Genomic DNA, 27141 nt, shown 5'->3' on the forward strand with positions numbered 1-27141 from the left:
AGTGGACTTGACTCAAATTGTAGAATGAGTCAGTAGAAGCGGTCGTCCAGGAATAGTATATCTTCTTGCTACCAATGAAGGGAGTAGGCAGGTTGCGACTGGAATGGCTGGTCGCACAAGGACTGTGATGAGTGGTATGTTGTGAGGCTTATTGTGGAACTTCGTCTGGAGTAAGAGTCCAAACTGGAAGGGCTCAATGAGTCTTTCTCATAGGGTATCAAGAAAGGGCCTTACAGCTTACTGAGTACAGAGTACTCTGACACTTAAGGACTCTTGCGTTACTACTCTCTGCGCTGCTGTATTCTAACGGTATCGAGGGCGTATATATCCCTGTCTGCAGCTGCTAGCTTGGGTGTTTTACGACTGGCGACATCTATTGTCTTATTTTCAAAGGAGACCTTAATTCTCATGTAGTGCTGGAAGAGGAGTATTTAGACCGAAATTCGTTTCTTCATTGTCTTCAACAAAAGAAGGGCCAGGTAAGATCTTGAATGACCCACCAGTAGGTCGAAAGGGGTCGGCCGCCACTAAGGAGTTAATAAGGGCATCGTGACCCTCCTAAAGGAATTGACAGAATGACGAGTGGTGTGAAAATTAAATCTGTCAGACTTTCTCATGTGTTACAATTAGGAATTTAAGAAGAGTCTTAAGGAACAGTCAAGCTTCTTTGTTGGTGTTCTCAAAGGTGCCAGAATCCGGACTAATGATAGTTTGAGAATCCTGAGGGAATTCTCGAGGAGTCATAATAGCGCTATTGTATTTGCTATGACTTGAGATAGGAAATTTGAAAGCTGGAAAAGGTGCAAACTGTGTGACAAGCGAGACAAATCTAAAAGTGATTAATTGCGACACTAAGCTGATTTACGGTAACATTAAGTAGGTGTTCCCATTATGGGTGAGATTCTGGGACTAGTTATGATTTATTTGTCAGCGAGATGAATTTGATCTAATTTTCCCTGTCACTATCTGTGCCGCTCCTATCTGAAGATGAAAACAGACATGGGCAAAACACCTGAATCTGAACTGGAAAACAACCCTTTCCTTCTCCCTTTTCACTCTAGTTGTATACTTTTATTGGATATATTAAATGGTAGTCGAAAATGCAAGAGTCATGAAATGACCCATGCAACAAAATATATATATATATATATATATATATATATATATATATATATATATATATATATATATATATATATATATATATATATTATATATATATACCTCTCACTCTCTCTCATAAATAAACAAAAAACTTATTATACACAAGCAAAATACCAACTGTACTCTAGAATTCTTAGATTAGCTAAAATTCACACAAAAAGAGGAAAATAAAATCCACTATCCGAGAAGTGGAGTCTGAGGGTGTAATGGGATTTGGTAACCCATTACCCAATACACAAGAAACTTAAATCTAGTGTGTTTTGGTTATCAAAATCTTTTCCGGAAACAATTAAGTCTCAAATATGTATAACAGACAAAGCAAATTCAAATTTCGCAGTGCATCGCTACGCCATGTTTTCTGTCGCTGCAACAGAAGGTTAAAGCCTTCACTCGAATACTATATAAAACATGCCTGATGTAAATGCAAACTAGAACACACACGACAAGTGAGTATAATGGAAAGAGAGGAACTATACTCGAGCACGAACACAAACTCTCCTTTAGCGAAGTGAAGCGAGGATGCTGAATGCTAACGAAAGAAAGGTGGAAATTACATAGATGAATTGTTTACCTAGTATTGCTTGTGTAAACATTAAAAGTGTGACATATGTTGTACTTATTCATCTAGAATTCAGAATTTTTACTTCGTTCTAATTCAACCCATCTCGACTAAGATAACACATGACTTCTACTCTCAAATATCAGGCCATAAAAAAACGTAATATTAAAAATTAACAACCAGGTATATGATGAATGCAGCCGACCCGGCCAGGATTCCAACTTACAGACACACACACACACACACACACACACACATATATATATATATATATATATATATATATATATTATATATATATATATTAGATATATATATATATATATAAATACACATACTACACAGACCAGTGATCGTCCTCATCACTTATGGAGCTAAAATTGCGTTCCACTTTAATTTTTCTGTATTTCCTGAAAAATTCTATTTGTCATCTAGCTCCACTTGTCATCTGTCCATCATCCCACTGCCCTGTTTTAGCTTCTACTTCGACCTCTGTCATTCCCAACCCTTCCCGTACCTTTCCACTTTTCATTTTTTTTCTATTTTATATTTAAGAAGGGTTTTCAAAATGTGTTACAACACTTCTTTTTTGTATGTTTCCATTAAGAAGCCAATACTTTCAGTATGTTTATTTAGATCTTGAAGAAAGGTGTGACTTTTCAGTCATAAATACATTGTATGGATGTACACAGGAGAAATACAACACTGAATATTCAAGGTTAGTCAATTTTTCGTCACTGCCCTAGATGATCTAATGTTCAGGAACAATGGAAAATGAATTATCACTGCAAAGAGTCTCTCTCTCTCTCTTCTCTGCTCTCTTCTCTCCTATCTCTCCTCGTCTCTCTCTCTCTCTCATGAAAGCATGAACTATCTTGCAGCTATATATAAAAAATACTTTCATTTCATCAAGTGGGATTACTTCTCTTTTACATGGTAAACTTAATAATAATGCATTACAAGGAACTCGTTAAGGCTGAGAGTGAAGGTTGATAGATGAGGGTAATTACCTGATAACTGACAGGTTGGTAATGAGATAATAATGGCATATGATGGATTCGTAATTATGAAACTCCACTGTATCATGAGAGTGATGCTACGTCATATAATGTTTTTACTTAGTAAAAAAAAATTTTTTTTTGTCAATATATTCGTTATTTTTACTGCTAAATTATTACAAGGAATAAATTTGTTCACTCGATCAGGAAATTTATTTTGAAGGTTGCAAGGAACATATAATAGGTCACCTGTTACTATCGAAAAAATAGATGCAATTTCGATTGTCAAATTCTGCATCTACAGCAGAGCTGTGATGTATAAACAAGTCACTTCTAGCCGCAGCTAAAGTTACCTCGTATTTCTAGTGTATAGTTCGGGTGCGCAGCGTAAGTCATAATGAGGACAGCCAGACTAGAATGGTATTTGCTACATGCTATACTTAATCGTCTGTAATTTTATGAATGGTGTATATACATTTTGCACATATAATTATATATATATATATATATATATATATATATATATATATATATATATATATGTATATATATATATATATATATATATATATATATATATATATATATATGTACTATATATATATATATATATATATATATATATATATATATATATATATATTCATATACATACCAAGAAGAATTACGATAAATGAAAAAAATACGTTAACTTAAATATTTATCCATTATTTGAATACCATTCTGAATTCAGTTTGAATTTCATCTTCAGTTCTGATAGACTAATAATTAACAAAATGAACAGACAGGTAAGGAAAGCAAAACAGACCTATAGAAAACAGAGAACGATGGATTGCGATACTCACCATTGTTTGCCTATGCTTGCAATTGATGATTTTGTGCTTGTGGGTGCTACTGACAGAGGGACCTGAACTCTGAAAAATAGAAAACAGCATTTTTAGTGAAATTCACACCTTTTAGAGGCTATTGATAACGCTCTATGTTCAGTATGAATATCTAAGACGAGCTGTTCAACAAACTTCATGTTACTGGGAACTTCCAAGCGCTCGACACCAGTTTTTGAGTGCATATTTGGATAAAAAAAAATTGTAATTTTTAAAAAATTGAAGGTATGAACTGCTATAGAAAGGGATGGAACACATTTTATTGAAAGAATGGAAATTTTGAGCCAAAGGAAGTTGTCGCACGGCATTAAATGATCTCAACATATATTCAGTATATGTGAGCATAATTCTTAATGCTTAGTGTTCCACAATTGCTTCATAATTTGTCGTAGAAATAAGCAAATATTTTTTGTTTTTTACAATTGCCCATGATATCAACATTATTACTACTGTTGATGTTTTTTTTTTATTCGGGTAGACAGAGCCCGGAAACTATCTCGCGAAATTGAATAAATTAACTAATTTGCTAATAACATCCATTATTATTATTGTTGTTGCTGCTGTTGTTGTTAATGTTACTCGAGTAGTATATACAAAACCGACAAGCCATTTCAATCTTCCTCCTCACAACCCCTACAACCCCTCACCTGCTCTTCCTCGTAATGCCAAAACAAAAACAATAAAAGTCCAAAAGTTTTTTTTTTTTTTTTTTTTTTTAAACCCCGGAAGGAGAGCAATACCAATCGAACAAAAGGAGAATAGTTTTCGTATAAAAACAGGGAAGGGAAAACATGGAGATGATAACGAAAGAATGCAATGTGTACTGTGAAGCGACACGGGTAGAAGAGATTCAATATAGCATGCTCTCTCTCTCTCTCTCTCTCTCTCTCTCTCTCTCTCTCTCTCTCTCTCTCTCTCTCTCTCTCTCTCTCTCTCTCTCTCTCTCTCTCTCCATATTGCGTTTGCATTAAAATGCTCCTTTTTATTTTGTACCCTTACAACCTTATGAGATCCGTAGCTAATGCAACCTGCCTTAACATGCGTTTAATACCTGACACTGGCAAGCAACTTCAACGATAAACTGTACTGATAATAAGGTTACCTTCAGATGACACACACACACACAGAATACTGACTAATGCATACAACCATAATTTTACAGATTACTGACTAATGCATACAACCATAATTTTACAGATTACTGACTAATGCATACAACCATAATTTTAAATACTTCATTTACTTAGCGAAGAGGCTCATGGAAAGTGCCAAACCTCTCCACATATAAAAAGCTATTAACCTATTCTGTAACTTACTCTCTTCCGTCTAGAATTCCCTCCACGTCTTCTACGTGTTCCTCACCCCCTTCTTTCCCGCATTTCTTAATTATGATGTTAAGCTTCTTACCACTTCTTCATATCCACAGATTTCTCACCATATGCCTCCCTGTCAGTTTCTGTCAAAATCCTATTGCATACCGTTCATGTTATAAACACACCACTACAATTCTTACAGGAACCTCTAGAACTTTTATTTTATACAAAAGAACATTTATCCCACTTCCCGGCTCTTTGGACCTTTTTCATTTCACAGACACACCTTAAACTTGGTGGTCTGACATTCCGGATGACTTTCATCTTTGTACCAAGGCATGTCATTTGAGATCCTCTCGATTTTTAACGACTTTCCATTCACCAACCTCTTAATCACCCTCCTTTTACCATCACCAAGATTTCACACGTTTCCACCAACGCCTTCCATTCTTGCAACACGCACATATAATTTTATCAAAACACTGAAATTTCGTAGTTCTTCAAACTGCTCATTCCATAAGTGAAGTCCACTTGCACTTTTTGTCCCTAAAGTTCATTGGTTATTAACTTTATCCACTTCTTTCTCCCATACGCATTTGCTCCTATTTCATTTAAATAGTCAATATTAATCCTTTTCTTTCACTCGCATTGACCTAAAGTAACGTTTCTCCTATACCAGAAACTTCAACTCCATATGGTCTTCACTAAGTCTCTAATTTCATCACGGTGCCAATTGCCACTTAAGACTTATTCACTATGACAACTCTTCCTGCTCGTACTGAATTCTTAAGCATCTCAGAACCTCTCCAGTGTCGTTTACCAGAAAACATTTTTTATCAATGTTGTTTTAATCTATTTTCACCGTTGATTTGGTAAAATTATGTTAAGATAAACCTCGTTCAACTCCTACTTCCTCTATTACAACCATCAATATGTCATATGCTTTGTTACATGATGTGCTCTAACACACAATCTAACCAACTCTTTTTCCTCACAAACACGTGCTTGTATGTTTGTGCTTTAATATGCATATAAGTATAAATGTGTGCGTGTGTTAGAGAGAGAGAGAGAGAGAGAGAGAGAGAGAGCGCTTAGTTCTGCATACAAAAACACAAATATATATTCATCTGTGCGTTGTTGCTTGTGTTTGTATGTAGACTTCAAGGTGTGCTTGCTCAAAGACAGAAAAAGACTATCATCAGAATCATCAAATGCTACTACATTATAAATGAGTTTAAGCACTTTTTTTTCCATCATGCGGTTCCCTTTACATTCACTGTGGGACGAGCGTATCATCCATTTTGGCTCCCATTCATTCTGTTTCAACTATATTAGCGATCCTCTACATGAATGCACCTAAAAATGAGTTTCGAATACAACGACATTCAATTAACAGCCCATTAACTCGCCGTAATGACCCCTTCCATTTTCATACAAATTTAGAGCACCATTTTCATATCAAGTCTCTCTCTCTCTCTCTCTCTCTCTCTCTCTCTCTCTCTCTCTCTCTCTTATTCTTGTTACTACATAACAATGTTTAATCTTTAATGGTTTCCAACTTTCTCTCTTTACATTTTTTATTCATTTCTTGTACAATAAAGTGGAGAAACTGACCTACTTCCGGCTAACGGGGTATCTTCATCAATTTCATATTCCTTACGTGACTACATTAATATCGCGGAAACCATAATGGATTCACTGGGTACGAACACAACAGGCCAACTAGTCCCTTGTAGCGCATATTTCCCAGATAACCACGTCCAATGACCTTTAGCCGCGTTTGAAGCTTAGAAAACAAAGAACTCAAAGCCATCCATCATCTCCCTGCCAATGACCCGGACCTACTTGGCTGAGAACCATGAAATGGGAGGCTGACTATGACTGACGATTCGTCGAGGTGAAATCATATGAAAGACATGATTGGCTGATTTTCACAGAAGGTCAGTGACACCAAAACAACTTCTACCCCTGTCACTGCGACAGGTCAGTATAACAGTCAGAAAGCCCTTCACTTCCAATTCCTTCATCTTATTTTGATCAACGACTTCAGTATATTCAACTTCTGGCAACCTCTATCAGTTCTTGCAAAGATGACTTGACTATGCTTCTCAGCCGTCTCCACAAGTTAGTCCCGAATTTTCTAATACTATTAATGCAGTCCTAGAAATGTCTCTTCCTGGACAACTGAGCCTAGGTTTGCTTGAATATATAAATATAATACATATACTATATATATATATATATATATATATATATATATATAAAATTTAAAATATATACATATATATACTATATATATATATATATATATATATATATATATATATTATATATATGTATATATATCATATCTATTTGAATATTCAGTACAACCGATGTATGCACGGAAAAAAGGCTGCACATATGTATAGAAAAATTATTTCAAGTCTTTTGAAAATGCATAAATGAAATTTTTTGCACCAGGAAACCTCCAGCAGCCTATGCTCTCGTTAATAATTAATAAATAATTAGTATGTTGCATGTCATTATGAATGAGATTTGCTTACTAATTCATGCCTGTAAGCGTTTACTTCCCAGCTCAGTATAGGGCTTCACTGAACACTTGCGTAAATCCTAAAGCCATATAATACGTAAAAATGATCAATATAAAAAGTAATACACTGGAGGAGCTTTGAACAGTGGCGGGCTATGGCGTAGACTGATTGCAGTGATACCAGATACAGACAAATGAATAGCGCACCACAAAATGATATAAATGCTACATAATATTCCCTATGCTCCTATAAACATGAATAATTGCATTTACGTATTCCTAACACAACATGTATGCTAAATGTGCATTAGAAATACAGGTACATATTAATAATAATAATAATCATACATATAAGTAAATAATTGTGATAATCCATCACCTCCCCCTCCCCTTTACGTTCAAAGAGCTTTATGAACGGGTATGGAGTCTAGGTGAACGTTGATACTCTAGGTGAGTGTCACTTTGCGGTTGTTGACTTGTAGCAGGGGCTACATCCTTCTTCTTTGGAGACTGTTGCATCTCATCCCACAATTGTGAATTAGGGAGATGTACAGGGCATAAGAAACGGCGGTTACGCCATAATATTCTTCCTGAGGGTAACTTCACATAGTAGTCTCGCGACTTGGCGATGCCCATTATAACGCCTGTCTTATCCCATCGCTTAGAGATAGGGTCTTGAATCCGGACATTATCATCAAGCTTAAGTGGTGCCAAAGGGTGTGCATGGCTGTCATACCGTATTTTGGCTGCTTGAGAACATGATGCTACACGACGGTCGTATTCTTCTGCTTTCGCTTGCCATTCCTGCTTGAATGATGATGCATGTGCTGGGACACATGATCGGAGGGCTTGGCCATATAATATCTGTGCTGGAGAACGGCCAGCATAGTTAGGAGTATTCCGTATCTCCAACAATCCTCTGTCAAAGTCTTCGGTGTCGATATTCCCAGAAGGTGCTACCTTTAGGATAAAATATTTGACCTTCTTTACAGCTGCTTCAGCATGGCCATTGCTTTGGGGATAGTGGGGTGTGGACATCACATGTTGAACACCCCATCTGCCCAGAAAATTCTTGAATTCAGAGCTGGTGAACTGAGGTCCACCATCTGTCATCAGCCTTACAGGAACACCTAAGTCTCGGAAGATGTGGCTGAAGTGTCGGGTCGTTGCTTCTGCTGTAGTATTAGTACCAAATTTTACCACTACTGGCCATCCAGATAGCCTGTCCACATACACGAGGAAAGATTTCCCAGCAACACTGAAGAAATCAGCCGATACAGATTCAAAAGGACGAGAGGGGTTCTCGTTGCATAACCACGGCTCCTGCTGTTGACTTGGCTGCATTATCTGACATGGCTCACAGGCGTGGACCGTATTTGCTATATCTGAATTAATACCTGGCTAATATACAGTCTGTTTAGCCCGACGCTTAGTTGCCTCCACACCACGATGGCTGTCATGAAGGCGTGTTAAAATATTGCGTCGCATGGCTGAGGGAACCACTATTCGGGCTTCATACAATACAAGGTCATCATCGATGTATAATTCCTCCCTTATTTTCCAATAGGGTAGTATGTCATTGTGGAGGTTGTAGCGGTGACTGGGGAATCCATTGGCAACGTTCTGGAGGAGTCTTGTGTATGAGGGTCCTCACGTGTTGCGGTGCGAATTTCTTCCAAGGCAAGATCTTGTGTAGTTGATGTCTTCACCTCTGAAATTGCGTTGACAGTCTTGGCTATTACACTCCTTAGGGAAAGATGGGTTTCACTATTTAGCATATCATCCTCAGACGTTGGGAGGCTCACAGGGGAACGTGGGAGGGCATGAGGGATGCAATGTTCCTTGCCCTTACGCCACACTGCAGTGAAGATATATGGTGAAACTTTCTCTTTTAGACGTTGTAGACGTGTGTTTTCCACTGCATCCAAAGTATATGTATTCAAGATGGGTACCAGGGGTCTATGGTCAGTCACCAATGTGAAATGGGGTAATCCAAGTAAGAAATGACGACATTTAGTCATAGCCCAAACTGAAGCTAAACATTCCAACTCAATGGTGGCCCATCTAGTTTCTGCATCAGCCAAAAATCGTGAACCACACTGGACCAAGCGGAAAATGGCCTTCCCGTGGTCTTGCAGAAGGGCATATCCTAAACCATATAAACGAGAAGCATCCGTTTGCAGTATAGTGGGGCACGTCGGGTCAAAATGAGCTAGCACAGGTGGCTGAGAGAGAGCCTTTTTAACACTGGCAAAGGCAGCATCGTGATCTGCCGTCCACGTAAAGGATCTCTTGGGGCTCATTAGTGGTCGAAGTGGATCTGCTGCAGCTGCAAGATTGGGTGAAAAATCTGTCAACTGGTTAGTAAGCCAATGAATGACCTTAAATCTGTCAGATTTGCTGGCTTCAGGAACTCTGATATAGCTCGAACCTTCTCCTTATCAGCTGCAATTCCATCTTCAGATAATGTGTATCCACAAAATGATACAGCAGGGCTAGCAATGATAAACTTTTCTGCATTTAAAGTAATACCATGAGTCCTACAACGTGACAAAACTTTGTTTACCCTGCATAAGTGAGAATAATAATCCCTATCATATACAAGAATGTCATCCACCACCTTAACACAATTTTGGATGCCTTGAAGGGCAACATCACCTCTCCTGCAGTAGGCATCTCCTGAGGTGCTGAATCCCATAGGAGAACGACGATAGCGATACCGACCATAGGGCGTGATGAATGTTGTAAGGGCTTGGTCTTCCTCTGCTAGTGGGATCTGCCAGTACCCACACAATGCATCCATAGTGGAGAAATACCTGGAAGTAGGATTGAGGCTCCTAATTGCACTAAACGGTGATGGTGAAGGATGGGCTGGCCTTTGCACCTGTGAATTTAACTTGCTTAAATCTGTGGTGACACGAACACCACCTGTAGGTTTGGGCACAACCACTAAGGGTGACATCATGGGGACGGCTGATCCCCAACAGGTTCATGATACCTTGTGCTACCATTGCCTCTAACTCAGTCTTGACGTCCTCTTGAAAGGCTAGTGGTATTGTCCGTGGAGTGTAGATTGCAAAGGGCTTGGCATCCTCTTTAAGGTGAATACGCATGGGCGGCCCAGTCATTGGCTTAAGTTGTGCTCCTTGATGAAACTGCTCCTTTGTCATTAGCACATCGCTATATTCCTTAAGAAAGTATTGCCTGGCTTCTTCCGGTGACATTGTAGCAGGGGGTGGAGAAACAGATGTAGGTTCAGATGCTATAACTTGGCTGGCTGGCACCTGACTGGTTCCTGCTGAAGTCCTGCTCAGTTTCCTCTCTTGCATTTGACGCGGGAAGTCCCAGGGAATGATCCTTAGGTGTCGGAGGGCATCATAACACAGTAGGGGTGTTGGGAGAAAACTAAGGACGTCAATATACCCCTTGTATGATATATTACCATATGTCATCATGGCCTCCATTGATCCCAAAACTTTACCTTCCATGGGTGATCCATCAGCGTTGGAGAACTGCAATTCAGGGGGAGGCCGCAATTCCTCGATACCGATGCCCAGTGCTTGTATATGCTGCACTCCAAAAACAGTGGTATCTGCACCGGTATCAGGGATAACATTGATCTTCCCTGATTTACCGCCATATGCAACATGTAAATTGATAGGCGGTGAGGGGCAACCTTGAGGGCGTAAAGCGACTGAACGTATAGCTGGAGAAGATGTCTTGATGGTGTTCAATTTATTTTCCTTTAAATCCTTCGACTCCCTAGTTCCCTTTGACTTTTTCTGTGCACAGCAAACATCATAGTGGCCAAATTTATAGCAAACTCGGCACTCCTTAGCCAATGCGGGACATGCAGCAGTGTATGGGAAATGGCCAGTTTTAGCACAGTTCCTGCATTTGTGAGATGCTGCCTTACATGTGTCACTATGATGCTGTTGACCACAATTCTTGCATCTGCTACTGAAAGAAGGGTTTTTCTCCTGCGAGTAACTTTTCTTAGGTTGCGGCTGCTTAGCAGCAACCTTCTTTTGCTTCTTGTAGTTTGACACAGCACGTACTGAAGTCTGTGGAGCCTTTAGCTCAGTCGTTGTCTTCTTTGCAGCTTCAAAAGCCCTGCAAGTTAGCTTTACTTCCTCAAGTGTTGCTGTAGTTGGCATGCTGATGAGCTTCTTGGTGAGTTCTTCATTCCTTATGCCAACCAAAATGGCGTGTTTCATTTGCGACTCCACGCAGTTAACGCCTTTACACAAATCAACCTCCTCTGAGAGCTGTTGTAAACGAACGAAAAAATCCGTTAATGACTCGCCTTCTGCTTGCTTGCATTGCGTAAAAGCTAAACGGCGAAGTGCCTCATTCTGCTGACCCTTTATATAAGTTTCAATTTGAGTTAAAACATCTAAAAGCATAGGTGAGTCTGGCGGAATACCCAAATTGTGTTCTAACAAGCGTCTCATCTCAACACTTAGACATGCCCTTAGCTGTATCAATTGCTTAGGTTGTGGTAAATTATCCAAATCAACCATAACAGCATAATCATTCCATCTCTGCTTCCATTCTGTGTATTGTCTATAGGTGACATCATGAGTTAATGGTGGAGGCAGATTTACTGTAACCTTAGGTGCTTGCACAGCTAAATTAGGCCCTTGGAGAACGCTTGCAGATGTAGGTACTGGGGTAGGGGGCCCTATGCCATCACTTGCTTGAGGTAGGGGGTGCCTGGGGCCAGTCATAGCTTCAATTAATGCTTTAAATTCTTCCTGATGCCTGACATTGTCTTCTTTTCTTCTTTCTTCATCTTGTTTTCTTCTTTCTTCATCTTTTCTATCCATGTATTCAAACATCTTGCTGATAAAATCCATGGCCGAAGGGGTTGATGAGGGAGAAGTAGATCTTGAATGTGTTGGAGATGACGTCATGTCGGCGGTGGTTGAGGAAGATGGGGAAGAAACCTCCAAAATCTTCGGTCTCTTCCCTTTATCGTGTTTTGGCGGCATAAATAGACAATTCAAACGAAATAAGAGAAAATATCGCTCAGCGCCTTCAGTAGTAACGTCACGGTGACGTCACAAACGATAGCCAATCACCGACTACAATAGCTCTAGGTAACAGAGCAAGATCGGAGCTGGCAACACTGTAACTGCTGTGGTCTCATGCGCTGTTGCACACACGGTGAACGCAAGTAGTCGTCCCTCAAACGCTGGCGAGTAGGGTGTGACACTCTGTTCCGGCCTCTGCAGATGGCCAACGCACACTAGTCCTAATTTAGGTAGCCATCACGATATATTGAGTCACTGTAATAAAGCCCCAGCAATATATTGAGTCACTGTTAAAAAGCCCCAACAATATATTGAGTCACTGTAAACCACACAAGCGCACTGCCAATATATACGTACATCCAAACGAAGTTCGAGTTCACTGCTGCTGGGTAACTTGGTTACGATGAACACGAACACTTGGTTCTTGCTTGCTTTGACCAAGTTGGTTGGAGAAGTTAATAACTGATCGAAATTCACTTATGGCAAGTCACTCACTGCGCCATCTTTGTTATCATTCAATAGATAGTTAATATAGGGCTTCACTGAAACACTTGCGTAAATCCTTAAGCCATATAATACGTGAAAATGATCAATATAAAAGTAATACACTGGAGGAGCTTTGAACAGTGGCGGGCTATGGCGTAGACTAATTGCAGTGATACCAGATACAGACAAATGAATAGCGCACCACAAAATGATATAAATGCTACATAATATTCCCTATGCTCCGATAAACATGAATAATTGCATTTACGTATTCCTAACACAACATGTATGCTAAATGTGCATTAGAAATACAGGTACATATCAATAATAATAATAATCATACATATAAGTAAATAATTGTGATTTTCACAGAAGGTCAGTGACACCAAAACAACTTCTATCCCTGTCACTGCGACAGGTCAGCATAACAGTCAGAAAGCCCTTCACTTCCAATTCCTTCATTTTATTTTGAGCAACGACTTCAGTATATTCAACTTCTGGCAACCTCTATCAGTTCTTGCAAAGATGACTTGACTATGCTTCTCAGCCGTCCCCACAAGTTAGTCCCGAATTTTCTAATACTATTAATGCAGTCCTAGAAATGTCTCTTCCTGGACAACTGAGCCTAGGTTTGCGTTGAATATATAAATATAAATATATATATATATATATATATATATATGTATATATATATATATATATATATATATACTATATATATATATATATATATATATATATATATATATATATATATATATATATATATATATCATATCTATTTGAATATTCAGCACAACCGATGTATGCAACGGAAAAAAAGCTGCACATATGTATAGAAAAATTATTTCAAGTTTTTGAAAATGCATAAATGAAATTTTTTGCACCAGGAAACCTCCAGCAGCCTTATGCTCTCGTTAATAATAATAAATAATTAGTATGTTGCATGTCATTATGAATGAGATTTGCTTACTAATTCATGCCTGTAAGCGTTTACTTCCCAGCTCAGTTTGTTGGAGGGAAACGAAAATCTTAAATGAGATTTTATCATTTAGTTTACTTAAAGTGTTCCCAGGGCCTTTGTGTAATTATTTTTGGATGAGGTTGACAGCTAAAACCCTTTTCCAGGGTGATATCGTACTATTGTATTTCACTGTCTCAGGTATTCATTCTATGGTTATATTACCAGATGCATAATAAGTTTTACTAGAACGTGCCTGTAGCGCTCATACGAGTGTATATGTATATATGTATATATATATATATATATATATATATATATATATATATATATATATATATATATATATATATATATATATATATATATATATATATATATATATATATATATAATAATATTAGTACACATACGGTGAAGCGCTTCATGTACGTTCTAGCCAGAATTGTCTGTATGTGTATATTACATATATAATTTAAAAAAATTTGGTGCAGACACAATTCAGAGGGATTTTATATCTATGAGAATATTATGAGCTTTCACCTCTCTCTCTCTCTCTCTCTCTCTCTCTCTCTCTCTCTCTCTCTCTCTCTATATATATATATATATATATATATATATATATATATATATATATAATATATGTATATACTCTCTCTGTGTGGATATTATTATTATATATATTATATATATATATATATATATTATTATATAGTCTGTAATAATGTTTGTAATAATTCAATAAACTTGATAAAATAATCATTAAGGGATTCATATACTACATTCATACAGGTATGTGCTACTGAGGTAGCACAAATGAACACTTTCATATTTTTAACAAATATAACGCATACTGCTATAGTCAGGTAAAACAAAAACTGACAGACTACTGAATGTATAGCCCCGTCTATGTGACTTGAAGACATTCCAGATCAAAGCCTTTGGTTTTCTTTGACTTCAGTGCAATGGATCAGTGAGCGTCCCTGACATGGTTGCATTTATTCCAGTGAGTTATGGAATTTTGGTTTGTGGGTTTGTGAATTCCCAACCACTGACTTTTCCTTTGGCTTTGTTTTTAGGAGGCTGGAGAGAGAGAGAGAGAGAGAGAGAGAGAGAGAGAGAATAAGTTAGTTGAAAAATGCATATTCACGTATTTGAAATATACAGGCTCACTAACCTGTGTAAACTAGCCCACTTACACAAACAATTTCCCTTACAAGCTCATAAGCCTCTCAGTAAATACTAGATGCACAATAAGCCATTCATCTTGCCCTTCCCTAGGAATTAGAGACCTAGAGACCAATTTCTCCCGTACCACTTTCCAACCAACCATTGGATATTTTCAAGGTATTCATCAACGCATCCTAACACTCAGGAATTATACATTCATTTGCACCAATTTGCAGTCTCCAATCTTCCAACAGGGCCAGACCGTGGCAAAACACTAATCCATCCTTTCTTCTGAACTAATCTTTGTATCCTTCTATGGGTCTCTATTATTTTTCACCTTTTCAGTTCGTCTCTTGCCACGTACTGCATACCACACATAATCCATATATGCACACACTATGCATGTCTGTACGCACACTGTATGTGTACAGATATAAAATCTATGAACTAAAATTTTCTTTTAAGATCTAGACTTTGATGTGGAAGAGGTCAGAGTTCAGTTATAAATCTAAGACGGAACTAATTAACAAAATTTATTAAAATGAACAATAAAAGTTTCGGACACTCACATACAATACATGGGACCTGGTTAATTCCCTTCGTCAACCCAGTGACTCAAAACTAACGAAAGACAGATCAGCCATTAGATGGTGAGATACACAGATGGAGAAAACCACAGCGGTGGCTTTTTGTGTGTAATTCAATAGTTATTGGACTGAGATAATGAAGATGATTAGACTGATAAGACGTGAAAATTAAGTAAGAAAGATTAAAAACGTCTTAACGAGAAGCATGGTAGCTCAGTAGTTAAGCCGGTAACTTGAAACCACGGTAGTCCAGATATTAAAATCAAATGGATTTTCGATAGATTTACAAACTTATTATCTCAGCGAAATAGGCATTGGCATGGGGTTGGAAGTGTTTGAGGTAAGGTATATGTTTACCTACAAGATAGATAGGGTTTGGTCACTGATCAAACTTCTGGTGAGGGTTCGGAATCAAGTTACCAACAACTATCTTACTCAAAGAATTGTATTTACTTATTGAAGGAACCATCTATTATTATTATATTGTAGAGAGAGAGACAGAGAGAGAGAGAGAGAGAGAGAGAGATTGTTTCCTTTCTTTCTCAATTAAAACAAAGCCGATTGTTTCCTTTCTTTCTCAATTAAAACAAAGCCATTAATATCATGTCCCAAAATGCCATCAATAAAAATGAGGCACTACTAAAGAGCAAAATGATCAGCTATAAAACAGGAGTTGTGAAGATATGAAGGAAATCGTCAGCTTTAGGAAAAGAAGGAAAGACCAGAAAGAAGCATAGTTATTGACCTGTCGAACAAAAAGAATAAAACGACAAGAAACGGTACAAAATGGGAGTGAAGCAATTAAACTGAATTGAAAGAAATGTTTTCCTTTCATCCCATGCTGGAGAGTGAACGCCAAATTCCTTTTCCAAAAATAGAGGGATTTTTCTTTTCGTTGGGTTGTTTATCTTAGAAGCGAATGGTAGAGAAAACACCATCAAACAATTACTCTATATTATTCATTTGGATATTTAATGAAGAACATGCACCTTCGTGTATGAAAGTAAAACGCATATCCTCTAACGCACTCACAATTATATATACACATATATACATACATACATACACTATACATATAATATTTGTCTGTATATACATATGTATACACTTATATGCCAATCAGCAGATTATGTGACTAGCAGCAGGGATTAATTTTTCTAGAATTCCCCACCCCATCCCTTGTCTTCATTCTCTTATAATCAGTTTCGACTACAGCATAAAAAATTGACAAAGGAAGTTCGTTGCCTTTGCTCTTTCCTGTCTTTATTCGCGTCCCTTGTTCGTTCTCGAAATATTACTTTCAGCTTTTAAAAGTTTTTCCAAAATTATGCTCTGATGATTAAAATTATTATGGTATACATTTCATAAAACCTTTTGTCAGTTTTCATAAAATTAAAATTATATAACACTTTTAGAGTGGAGGTCAAACATTCACAAGTTCCAGCGATGCAATGAATAATACAATTTACAATAATGATCAAAATAATACCCTTACATAGTACTGTATCCTTGATATAACCAAAAGGTTCTTCGTTCATATAATACATTAAAATGACAAGCCCGAGCAACAGGATGCAATTCTGGCCTCCAGAAAAACCTGTGACAATCATCAGAAGTTCATATTTCTAGTGCATTTAGTGTGTTGGCTTCTTCTCTCATTGATCATGATCAGCGGTTTACTATATTCTCTTAAGGTGATGGTTTATATTATCATTACTAAAAGTACACTTCCTATTTTCTATTCCAGCTATTATTCCTTTTGTTACTGTTGCTGTTATCCTTACAATCCAAATCTCTACTAATACTATTTGTTGAATTTCTCACACAGCACTTGCCATTATGATGACGTTGTTACTAAGGAGTACTTCGCTGAAGTACTCCTTAGGAGGGGAGAATTGAAAATGAATAAAAGTCCAAGAAGTCTTTTCCCACCTTGATGGAGTATCCATTGCGAAAGGAATTACCAATAAAAAATTTTAAGGGATGTCGCGACTAATAATTGAGGATTACTATCAACAGAGCATCAAAGATGGATACAAGACGAACGTGATCAGAGCAAATATCAATTTACTATCTGACTTTATCCTTTAAAGCACTTAGGTCCTTGAAAAACCTCTTACCTCCCACAATAAGTTTTCAATTTTCATTAAAGCTATTTCTCAACTTACCTTTATGAATGTTTGACCATTTCATCTGTTCTAAATGATAAACGTATCTGAAATGTGTATGATTATTTTTAATGATGGCATTAATGAAAGGTCATTTCCAACTGTTAATTGCATTGTTTATTTGAAATCCCAGCAATTACTCTAATTGCTTAACTGAAGTGTTAATATAAGACTGCGCTGTGTTTGTTTCAATTTGGAGCATCTGCAGAGTCTAATGGCTTTATTGCTTACCAGTGACGTCGTCAGTTGCTTCCTTTGTTTGCTCCCGGATGCAGAGGGGTAATTGGACCATCTAATTGCGTATAATGGCTCAGGATGACCTCTTCTAATGCCTTTGGCTTCGTTTCATGTTTCAGGATTTCTTTTTATTTTGTCATATTATCTCACTGCCTGATTTTTTTTCTCAGAAGACATTAATCAGGAGAGTTATTTTCTCTACAGAGAATCAGTCTTTTGAGCCTCACTCTCATCTTCTTCAAGAATGGGACAAAAAGTTCTCTCTAGTATTTGCCAAAGACGACATTATTTTGGGAATGAGTAAACTATGACGTTTTACTATTATACATTCAGAAAGAAAAGGTCTACACCACTCTAAAACATAATGATGTCTCGCAAAGCTTTGACATTACTTTACTAACGTACTAATTTGCGGTAATATGCTGTCTGAAAGCTTTGACACACTTCCTTTAAACGTATCTTACAAATTTTAACGGAAATGACGTAGTTTGAGCTATTTAGTGATGCTTCACAGTCAAGTGACTTGAATTTCACGTTTTCTCGCCTTCATGCAATGACTTTTGAGAACAGCGGTATTTCTGTGACAGGGTGAAATTTACTAGCTGTACAGTAATCTAAACAAACACGTTATTATTCTTTAGTGTGCTAATTATAAACTTATTTCATGAAGATAACTTTCAATTTTAGGCCAGCATCATATCAACTGTTTTCATCCAATAAGGTAATGCAAACTATTAGTAAAAAGAATATTCTCCATATCTTACAAGTTCTTTATGCTGCATTTGTAAAAAGCTCCAACTGGTACGTATATTCTTATTTATTTAAGACCTGAAATTATCAGCAATGTCTTGAATACAACTCAATTAAAACCTAAAGGCAAATCACTAAGGATTTATATCGTCGGCTACATTTTGTTTTGTCTTTTCACTTCTGCATATACACACCACGTGTGCCACTGATTTCAATTAAGTATGATATCGCCACTACAAAAACTTGAAAGATTTCAATAGTGTCAAATTTTCAAAATTTTCTGAGCAAAAATTCGCAGTTTGATAATTAACTCACTTTAAAACTCTTCCAGCATCGGAATACAGTGCGAACAATGAGAACCATTTTGCTGACAATTACGTTTGAAAACATCATGCTCATCACATAAATTCTATATAATACTATTTCACACTAAACCGGTACAACTCATCCAATATTATATGGGAATGGGACAGTAACAGCATAGGTACAGAGCTATATTCCATCTGCTATAACCATCTTCATAATATAAAAATATCAATCATCTGTCAAGCTTCGCTAAAAATTGACGTGTATTGGTATGAATAATAATAAATGATATTTAAATCAACGATAGTTAGGAAACTGAGCACTATGAAAATGTCTCAGGATAAAAAAGCAACAATGAGAAACGGATACCCCTGAAAACATCAATAATTCGGTCTTTATTCTTGAAACTAACGACGTTGGATGGTTCGGAGGAGACAGATGTATTTCTTTGTATGGCGGCAATAATAATAAGGAAAATACCTATAACTTTCTAGTAAGGATATGTAATTTAACTACTTGTTGGAAGAGGAGTGGAAATATTTTCGATGTTGCAGAACTTATGAAAAGCAAACGTATGTCTTTATCTTCCATAAAAATTGTAATTTCAATTGTGAGTTCCATTAAAATTGTAATGTCAATTTTGAGTATTTTGAAGGATTCTAAAAACAATCAAAAAAATAAAAAGGTTGTAAATCATTGCTCAGGTTGTGAAAAGTTAATAAAGGAATATATTACTTGCGTTGAGGCCATTATCAAGTAAGATCATTTATTTTGGTTGATAAATTTCGAACTACGGAACATTTACTATAAAGATATGCAACGATGACAGAATGGTCTGAAAAGAATGAATGGCGTGAACAATTTTCCGATGAAGTTAATGAAAAGTGTGCTCACGGGTGAGATACGATTCATGAGGATATATCGGTGGAAAGTATAACTGGAAGTAGAAGGGGTGATCTTTTTCAGAAAATAAGACTGACTGGTTATTAATTAACCCATGTAGATTGGCGTTGAAACGACTATAATGAATTTATACTTTAGACAAAAGGGAAGAAAAATCTATTAGGAATTCGTAATGAAACATTCACTCAATCCATAACTGTTACAAAAAAATTATGCAGTATATACATAAATTGCTATAATTTGTAAAAACTGAGGGGAAATTATTAGAATCTATAATTAATTTTTTTAACTCCAGTTTCTTCATGAAATTTTAAAATAACTCCATGTTTTATTCACAAACTCCTATCTTAAACCACATAAAGGCACTCAAAGAAGATATAGCCTGTGAAGTCCTTGAGTCTAAGACACTCAAGAAGAAAGTGAGGGCATACAAGTAATCAAAATCCTTGTGTTAAATGTGGATCCGTTAAATGGGTTCTGTTGTTATAAATTTCATGGGGAATCACCCTCTTGAACTAAAACTGAGAACACAGAGTAAAATCTAATCATTTTGGAACTGGTGAGGTTTTTAATGTGAAAACTTAGAGTACTTGTAATATATATATATATATATATATATATAATATATATAATATATATATATATATATATTATATATATATATATATATGCAACAAAGAATAAAAGCCAAGCCCTGAGACTGACGGAGTCATTCAGCAATGAAAGGGAAATTGAGAGTAGACAGGTGTTAAGGGTGCAACAGCATGAAAATATCGCAAATGCACAAAGAAAAAACTGTTAGAAGAGGGTGGAAAGTAAGATGGAAGAAATAAAATATGAATGGAAGTACAATAAAAGGAATGAAAGGGCTTGCATCTACTATGACGCTGCTAAGAACCTTAAGTAATGCCTACAGTGTAAAGCAGTTTTGTGAACTTTGCTGCTAGTTATTGTTTTAGTTATAAATATATAAAGAAAGACTTAATATTTCCTGTATTTTGAATATTAAGCTAACTAAGGTAACTTAATATTCAATACAAATGAAAGAACAAGCTCACCCTAGAATGATCGCCAGGCTGATGAATACACACACGTTTTGCATCTGTTTGCGCACCTAGCTGAGCAGGAGACGTGGAGGAACCATGAAAACACGTTGTTATTCACGGACTCTGTCGTGTTTTTATATTCATTGAAGCGTTCCCGCATTGCACGTCGCTCGTCTGCATGCAGGAACGCCAACAGCAGCTGAATCTGGCTGCACATTCTGTGTATAAACAACCATTGTATGAAGCAAACGCTGGAAGAAGGGGGAGCTGCTTGCTTTATGCTTTTCATATCCAACAAAGAAAATTTATAAAACTTTTTCACAAAAGGGGGAAAAACCCGGTTTTTCGTCGAACGGTAGAGTAGCTTTGTTTAACAGCATTAAGGCTGAGAAAGCACGAGGTTTTAATGCACAGTGCAGGTTTTAGCAAGTGATTATTATAAAATTATTTTGGCTTGTTGGAGAATGGGGATACTTTGGATAGCAACGAAAGTTGTTTAATGTTAAAAGTACGCGTAAATAGCGACGAAAGTTGCTTAATGTTAAAAGTAAGCGTAAATGTGTTTGTGACTGATTTCGTCTGTTGCAAATGTGATAAACTCAAAAAGACTGACTGTTTGTTTTGTTAACCCTATGGCTTTACACTAACTAGAAATTGACGTTTTCATCTATATCATACTACAAGTCATTTATACATTTTCAGTTTCCATGTGACTGAATTTTCTCATTATCTTAATTTCTTTCACTTCCACAGTTCCTCGTTGGACAAGTGGGTTACGTGCTCGCCTACCGATTCAGTATCTAATCCTTTGGGTCATCCCTAAGAAAGCTGTTAATCAGCTCAGTGGTCTGGTAAAAGTAAGATACACTTATTTTCCATTGTCACATTCAATGTTTTATTCCCTTAAAGCTGATTTCTGCTTGGAATCTTCCTTTGTATTATCATCTGACTATCTTTCATCAAACCCAATTTTTTCTTTCCTTTTCGGGGCATATTATTCTTTTGCTTTGTCTTTTGTATTTCTTCTGTCATGGATGATAAAATACCTGTAGACATTTCATCTGTATCATAGGTTTCTTGAAATACTGTTTACAATATAAATTGAATTCAGGTTTCCGTTTTCACATTTCCAACTTATTAATAATACTTGAATAAATTCTGCTTTTTGTTTGTTTGTTTGTTTGTAAAATGTTATAAACAATTCATGACGGGGATTATCTTTTCACTATGGAAAAAATATAATTCCCACCCGAGAAATATAAAAAATTCTGGAATGTATAATGTTTTTTATGTTCCAATTAAAAATTCTTTCTGGCCATGGAGATTTATTACCTTCAGAGTTAGAGATGATTCCGTACCAGCAACTGTATTGTTTATGCCAACAAAAGTTACTTCAGCTGAGCAGCTGCGATATTTCTGTATACGTACAAAGAATATTTCCTTTAATGAAATTTGGTATTGGAATAAAGGCTATTTTCACATGAAAGCTATATTTTATTAAGGTAGTGGTTTTTCCGAAAGGGAAAACAATTAGTTTTTATGAGTGATATTTACTTCACACAGAAAAATAATAATTCTTTAGGAGGACTTATTTTGCTTGGAATACATTATTTCTTTTTTTAATATTTGTTTCATAATGCTAGATTATTACTTCTGCTTTGGAGAACAATATTTAGGTGTGAAGAATCCCTTTTTGGTCGTGGTAAGCGTTATTTATGTGGTGTTTTTGAATTGCAAAGAAAATGTTTTTCATAGCGGAAAAGATTTTCCAAGAATGAGTAATGAGATGAAATGGGCATCAGAATGCTTCCCTGGGCGATTTACCTAACGGAATAGGTGGTAGGTGAGTAATGGTCTTACCATGAATCGGAAAAAACACAATTAGAAAGGAAAATTTTTTAGATGAGTAGCTTAAAAAGGTCGAGTAAACAAAACGAAATCCAGTTGCGTGGTTGATCAGAAAGTTTAATTCATACCAAGTTTCATTTGGGAGTAGTCTTAAAACCCCTATTTTTTCTCTATTATAATTCAGTGATCCTTTGTGTCAATACAATTCTATTACTCCTATTCATTTCATTACCTCTCACTTCCTTTCGTTGTGTTCTGTCAGTTCTTACTTTTGCCTTCCTGTCCAGTAAGCTTTCTATATTTTTTTTTTTTTACTTTTTTTTTGCGAGTGTTGACAAAATGCCATTTGTGAAATCCATTCGCGTATACTGAAAGACTCCTCCGCACCTTCAACCAACAACAACAACACCCCCCCCCCCCTCCCCTTCTTCTTCTTCCGTTGCCCAAATTAGATCCCCGAGCCTCGAAAGACATACAAAGAATATCTAATATCATGACAGAAAGACTCTCTTATTGCATTCCTCCTTATCGTCCTTTTCCTCCCGGCTGGGGAGGACGAAAAATAGGAATAAAGATTGAATTTCTCTTATACCTTACTCCATTACGGAAAAAGGAGGACTCCTCTACTCCCATGTACCAGCATCCATGATAAGGACACTCCCTACTCCTACGCTCCTCATTGCCCTACACAGTTCTTATTCTTCCTTGCTCTTTCTTTCTTTCTTTCTTCTAGTTCGTCACTCGCACAGGCAGTATTTCAATTATTCTGCTGTCAGTTAGGCCTCCGTATTGCTCTGTGATATACATATGTGATTGGTGCATGGGACACAATTATATATATAAATTAATACTCTTAAGGACCGCTTTCTTATATAAATCCTAGCTAGATAAAACTATCTCTTCAGTAACTTTTCAAATATTCTAGCTAGATAAAAACTATCTCTTCAGTAACTTTCAAATAAGTCTCTACGTTTAGTCAAAAAGAACTCAGTAACTTCCAAATAAGTCTCTACGGTTAGTGAAAAAGAACTTCTATCTCCGAAGCAGTCTTTTCAACTCTATTTTCGTTGGAAAATTCTCAACAACTCCGGATAAACATATTTCAGAGGCCGTTGTCCCTGCCAAATTATTTTACCGGACTTTTTAGAAAATAGCTATTTTCTTCTACTGACAACGAGCCACGAAGAAAACCAATGTGCATAAATAAATTTGAAATGGGGAGGATGTTGGAAAGAGCCAAGGTAACAAACACACTCCCCCCCCCCCCCAACCAAAAATAATATAATATATGCACACACACACACCACACACACAATATATATATATATATACTACATATGTTAATGATAATCTCATATTAAATTATATATTTGGCTTAATATTTGAGAATATAAAAGGTGTACGTGTACAAACAAACAAATAAATAAAAATATAAATAAATAAATAAATATATATATATATATATATATATATATATATATATATATATATATATATATATATATATATGGTGAAGCCGGCAGCGAAGGCGATAACTGGAGAAAAGGCCGATAGCCAATGGAGTGCATGATTTCAAAGAGGCTATTGACAGAAAATTCCATCAACAGACTGAATGCTGGGCATCGAAGAAAGGCTCAACGTGGAACAAATCTCGAGAATCCTCACAGAAAATCGGCCACGCCTGAGTCAGCGATAATCTTCCAGTCCGGAGGGATTATGGAAAGTACCAGATTTTCTTTGAGTGACAGGTCGCTCAGGAGCTTTCTTTTCCCGAGATGTCCAATCGCCTCCTGATTTAATCTTTTAAGACAGTAATAACGTTGAAGTTTCGTTGCATATATATATATATATATATATATATATATATATATATATATATGCTTAAAAATCACAGTAGATGCACGTGATTTCATTAAATATATATATATATATATATATATATATATATATATATATATATATATATATATATATATATATGTGTGTGTGTGTGTGTGTGTGTGTGTGTGTGTGTGTGTGTGTGTGTGTGTGTGAGAGAGAGAGATCGAGAGAGATCGAGAGAGAGAGAGAACCAATTTATTGCAATTAAGCCATATATATATATATATATATTGCAGGAGGTAAAAAATGGCCTTAATTGTTTTTTGGGGGTCAAACAGATTTCTCCTTCAAACTGAGAAAAATGCAGTCTAATGCAAGCAATTAATCATTATGCATGGAAAATCGCCCGAATGGTAATGCTATATATATCCTTGCGTGTTTTTCGGGGGCCAAACGGGCGTTTCCTTCAAACTCAGAAATGTGCAGCCTAATGGCATGCAATTGATCATAATGCATGGAAAATGGTCACATTTGGACAATTCATCCGAAGTCGAAAATAGTCTACCGCTAAGTGATGCAATTAAGGCGAAATCCCCTCATTCCTATATTGGCCTGGCCACGAAGAGAGAGTTCTAGCTACTTACAGCAGAATTCCAGTTCGACTTAAGATGAAAAGCGTACTTGAACCATTCAAAACATTGGAGACTGCACAGAAATCCATCCGCTTCAAGTATCTGGGAGCCCTATCAACACAGCAAGAACGACCCTCATCATTTCAACCACCGAATACGAAATGGAATACACTAGTAATATCGTAATTTATTCGGCAAAAAATATATTTATTGAAAATCCAACCTCACAACGGGCTGTAAAAGAAGGGAGCGAAAGACTTACAAGTTTTGGAGTGTTGACTCATCCATTAAATGCCTTTATTGCAACTCTCTGATAATTAAGTTAATTAACTTCGTGTCAGTCAAGCAGCTTAATCTACTAACGAATTGAGCCCGGAACCATGGTTAAATCATTTCAATTAGAATTTCTTGGAGTTAATCAAGCCTTCGTCCAACCTCACTTTAACATCCCGGAGGGAATTCACGTCTATGTGAGCATGTTTGTGTGTATGTATGCAGCAATATATATATATATGTATATATATATATATATATATATATATATATATATATATATATATATATATATATAAAATGTAAAACAAAAAGATAAAAAGTTATATAAAGTACAGAGAAAGATTCTTCCCTTTAACTGTAAGCATTTTTCTTGATAATGCCTTCGAGTAGAGAGAGAGAGAGAGAGAGAGAGAGAATGTGTATATGTGTATATATGTGTGTGTGTCTAATATATAGCAAACATTTCAAGAAGTGTCGGTCGACTGGTATAAATGAAAAAATAATAATAATAATAATATGCCCATTAATTTTTAACCAAGAAATACCAAACGATGTAGGACCTATCGCTTACAAAAATTTTAATATCTGGTGACCATATTCCTCTCGGTCATGAATGAGGCGAAGGGTCCATGTTTTCATCACGGCTGCTATTACTATCAATTTTTTTTTCAATTTTGCAGTGGTCACCTATTATTGAAATCACCATAACTTGGGAATAACTTACACCCAAGAAGAGTTGTAACTGATAAGTGCATTTCCCTGGGCCTCAATTCGACCTGAGCGTACTGTTTAGATACATTGATAAGAGGTTCGACTAAACAAGTTACAGGCATCTGGTTACGGCTCATTATACGGTAAGGTAAGGTACTTGACTATGAGAATGCATGCTACATATTTCATTTAAGCGAAAAAAATTATAAATGAAAACCTCACATTATATCACAGTACTGAGGAAAGTTGTGCTATATTTCATTTTCGAAACAAGAATTTGACTCTTGTATGTACATCTGCATAGGGGAAAAATATACAATCACATTCTTCTTATCAGTACAGTAGGTAAAGCATTGGGCTCAAATCTCCTTAATTGAGGTTCGATGCCTCTGCAATGGGGACGGTTTTCAACTTATCCAATTTCAAATGGAAACTAACAAAATAAGACAACGTATTGTTAAGATATAAAGTTTAATTTTGGTGTAGATGAACTTGAGACGTATCAGTAAACAAAATATGTACCAATATATATATATATATATATATATATATATATATATATATATATATATATATATATATATATATATAAGTATATACATATATATGTGTGCATCCCCATATGTATGTGTAGACAGAAATACAGTAATGTATGTGCTTGCATGTATGCAGCATTTCAAACAACCTTATGTTAATTAAAGGTATGTTAGAAATAATATTGATTTCTCTTTTCCCAAAAAAGAAAAGGAAAG

General features: G+C 36.2%; 1 long non-coding RNA gene across 1 annotated transcript in view; it reads right to left on the reverse strand.

Annotated features, from left to right (window-relative positions):
• Window positions 1-3555: 3555 nt before the first annotated feature.
• The window catches only part of LOC135197613 (uncharacterized), a 542613-nt gene continuing 519027 nt past the window's right edge, over window positions 3556-27141 (reverse strand). The window contains exon 6 of the long non-coding RNA XR_010310635.1: window positions 3556-3635. This is a non-coding gene — a long non-coding RNA (uncharacterized LOC135197613). The remainder of the gene's footprint in view (window positions 3636-27141) is intronic.

This window comes from Macrobrachium nipponense, chromosome 21 (genome assembly GCF_015104395.2).
Source record: "Macrobrachium nipponense isolate FS-2020 chromosome 21, ASM1510439v2, whole genome shotgun sequence".
Lineage (NCBI taxonomy): Eukaryota > Metazoa > Arthropoda > Malacostraca > Decapoda > Palaemonidae > Macrobrachium > Macrobrachium nipponense.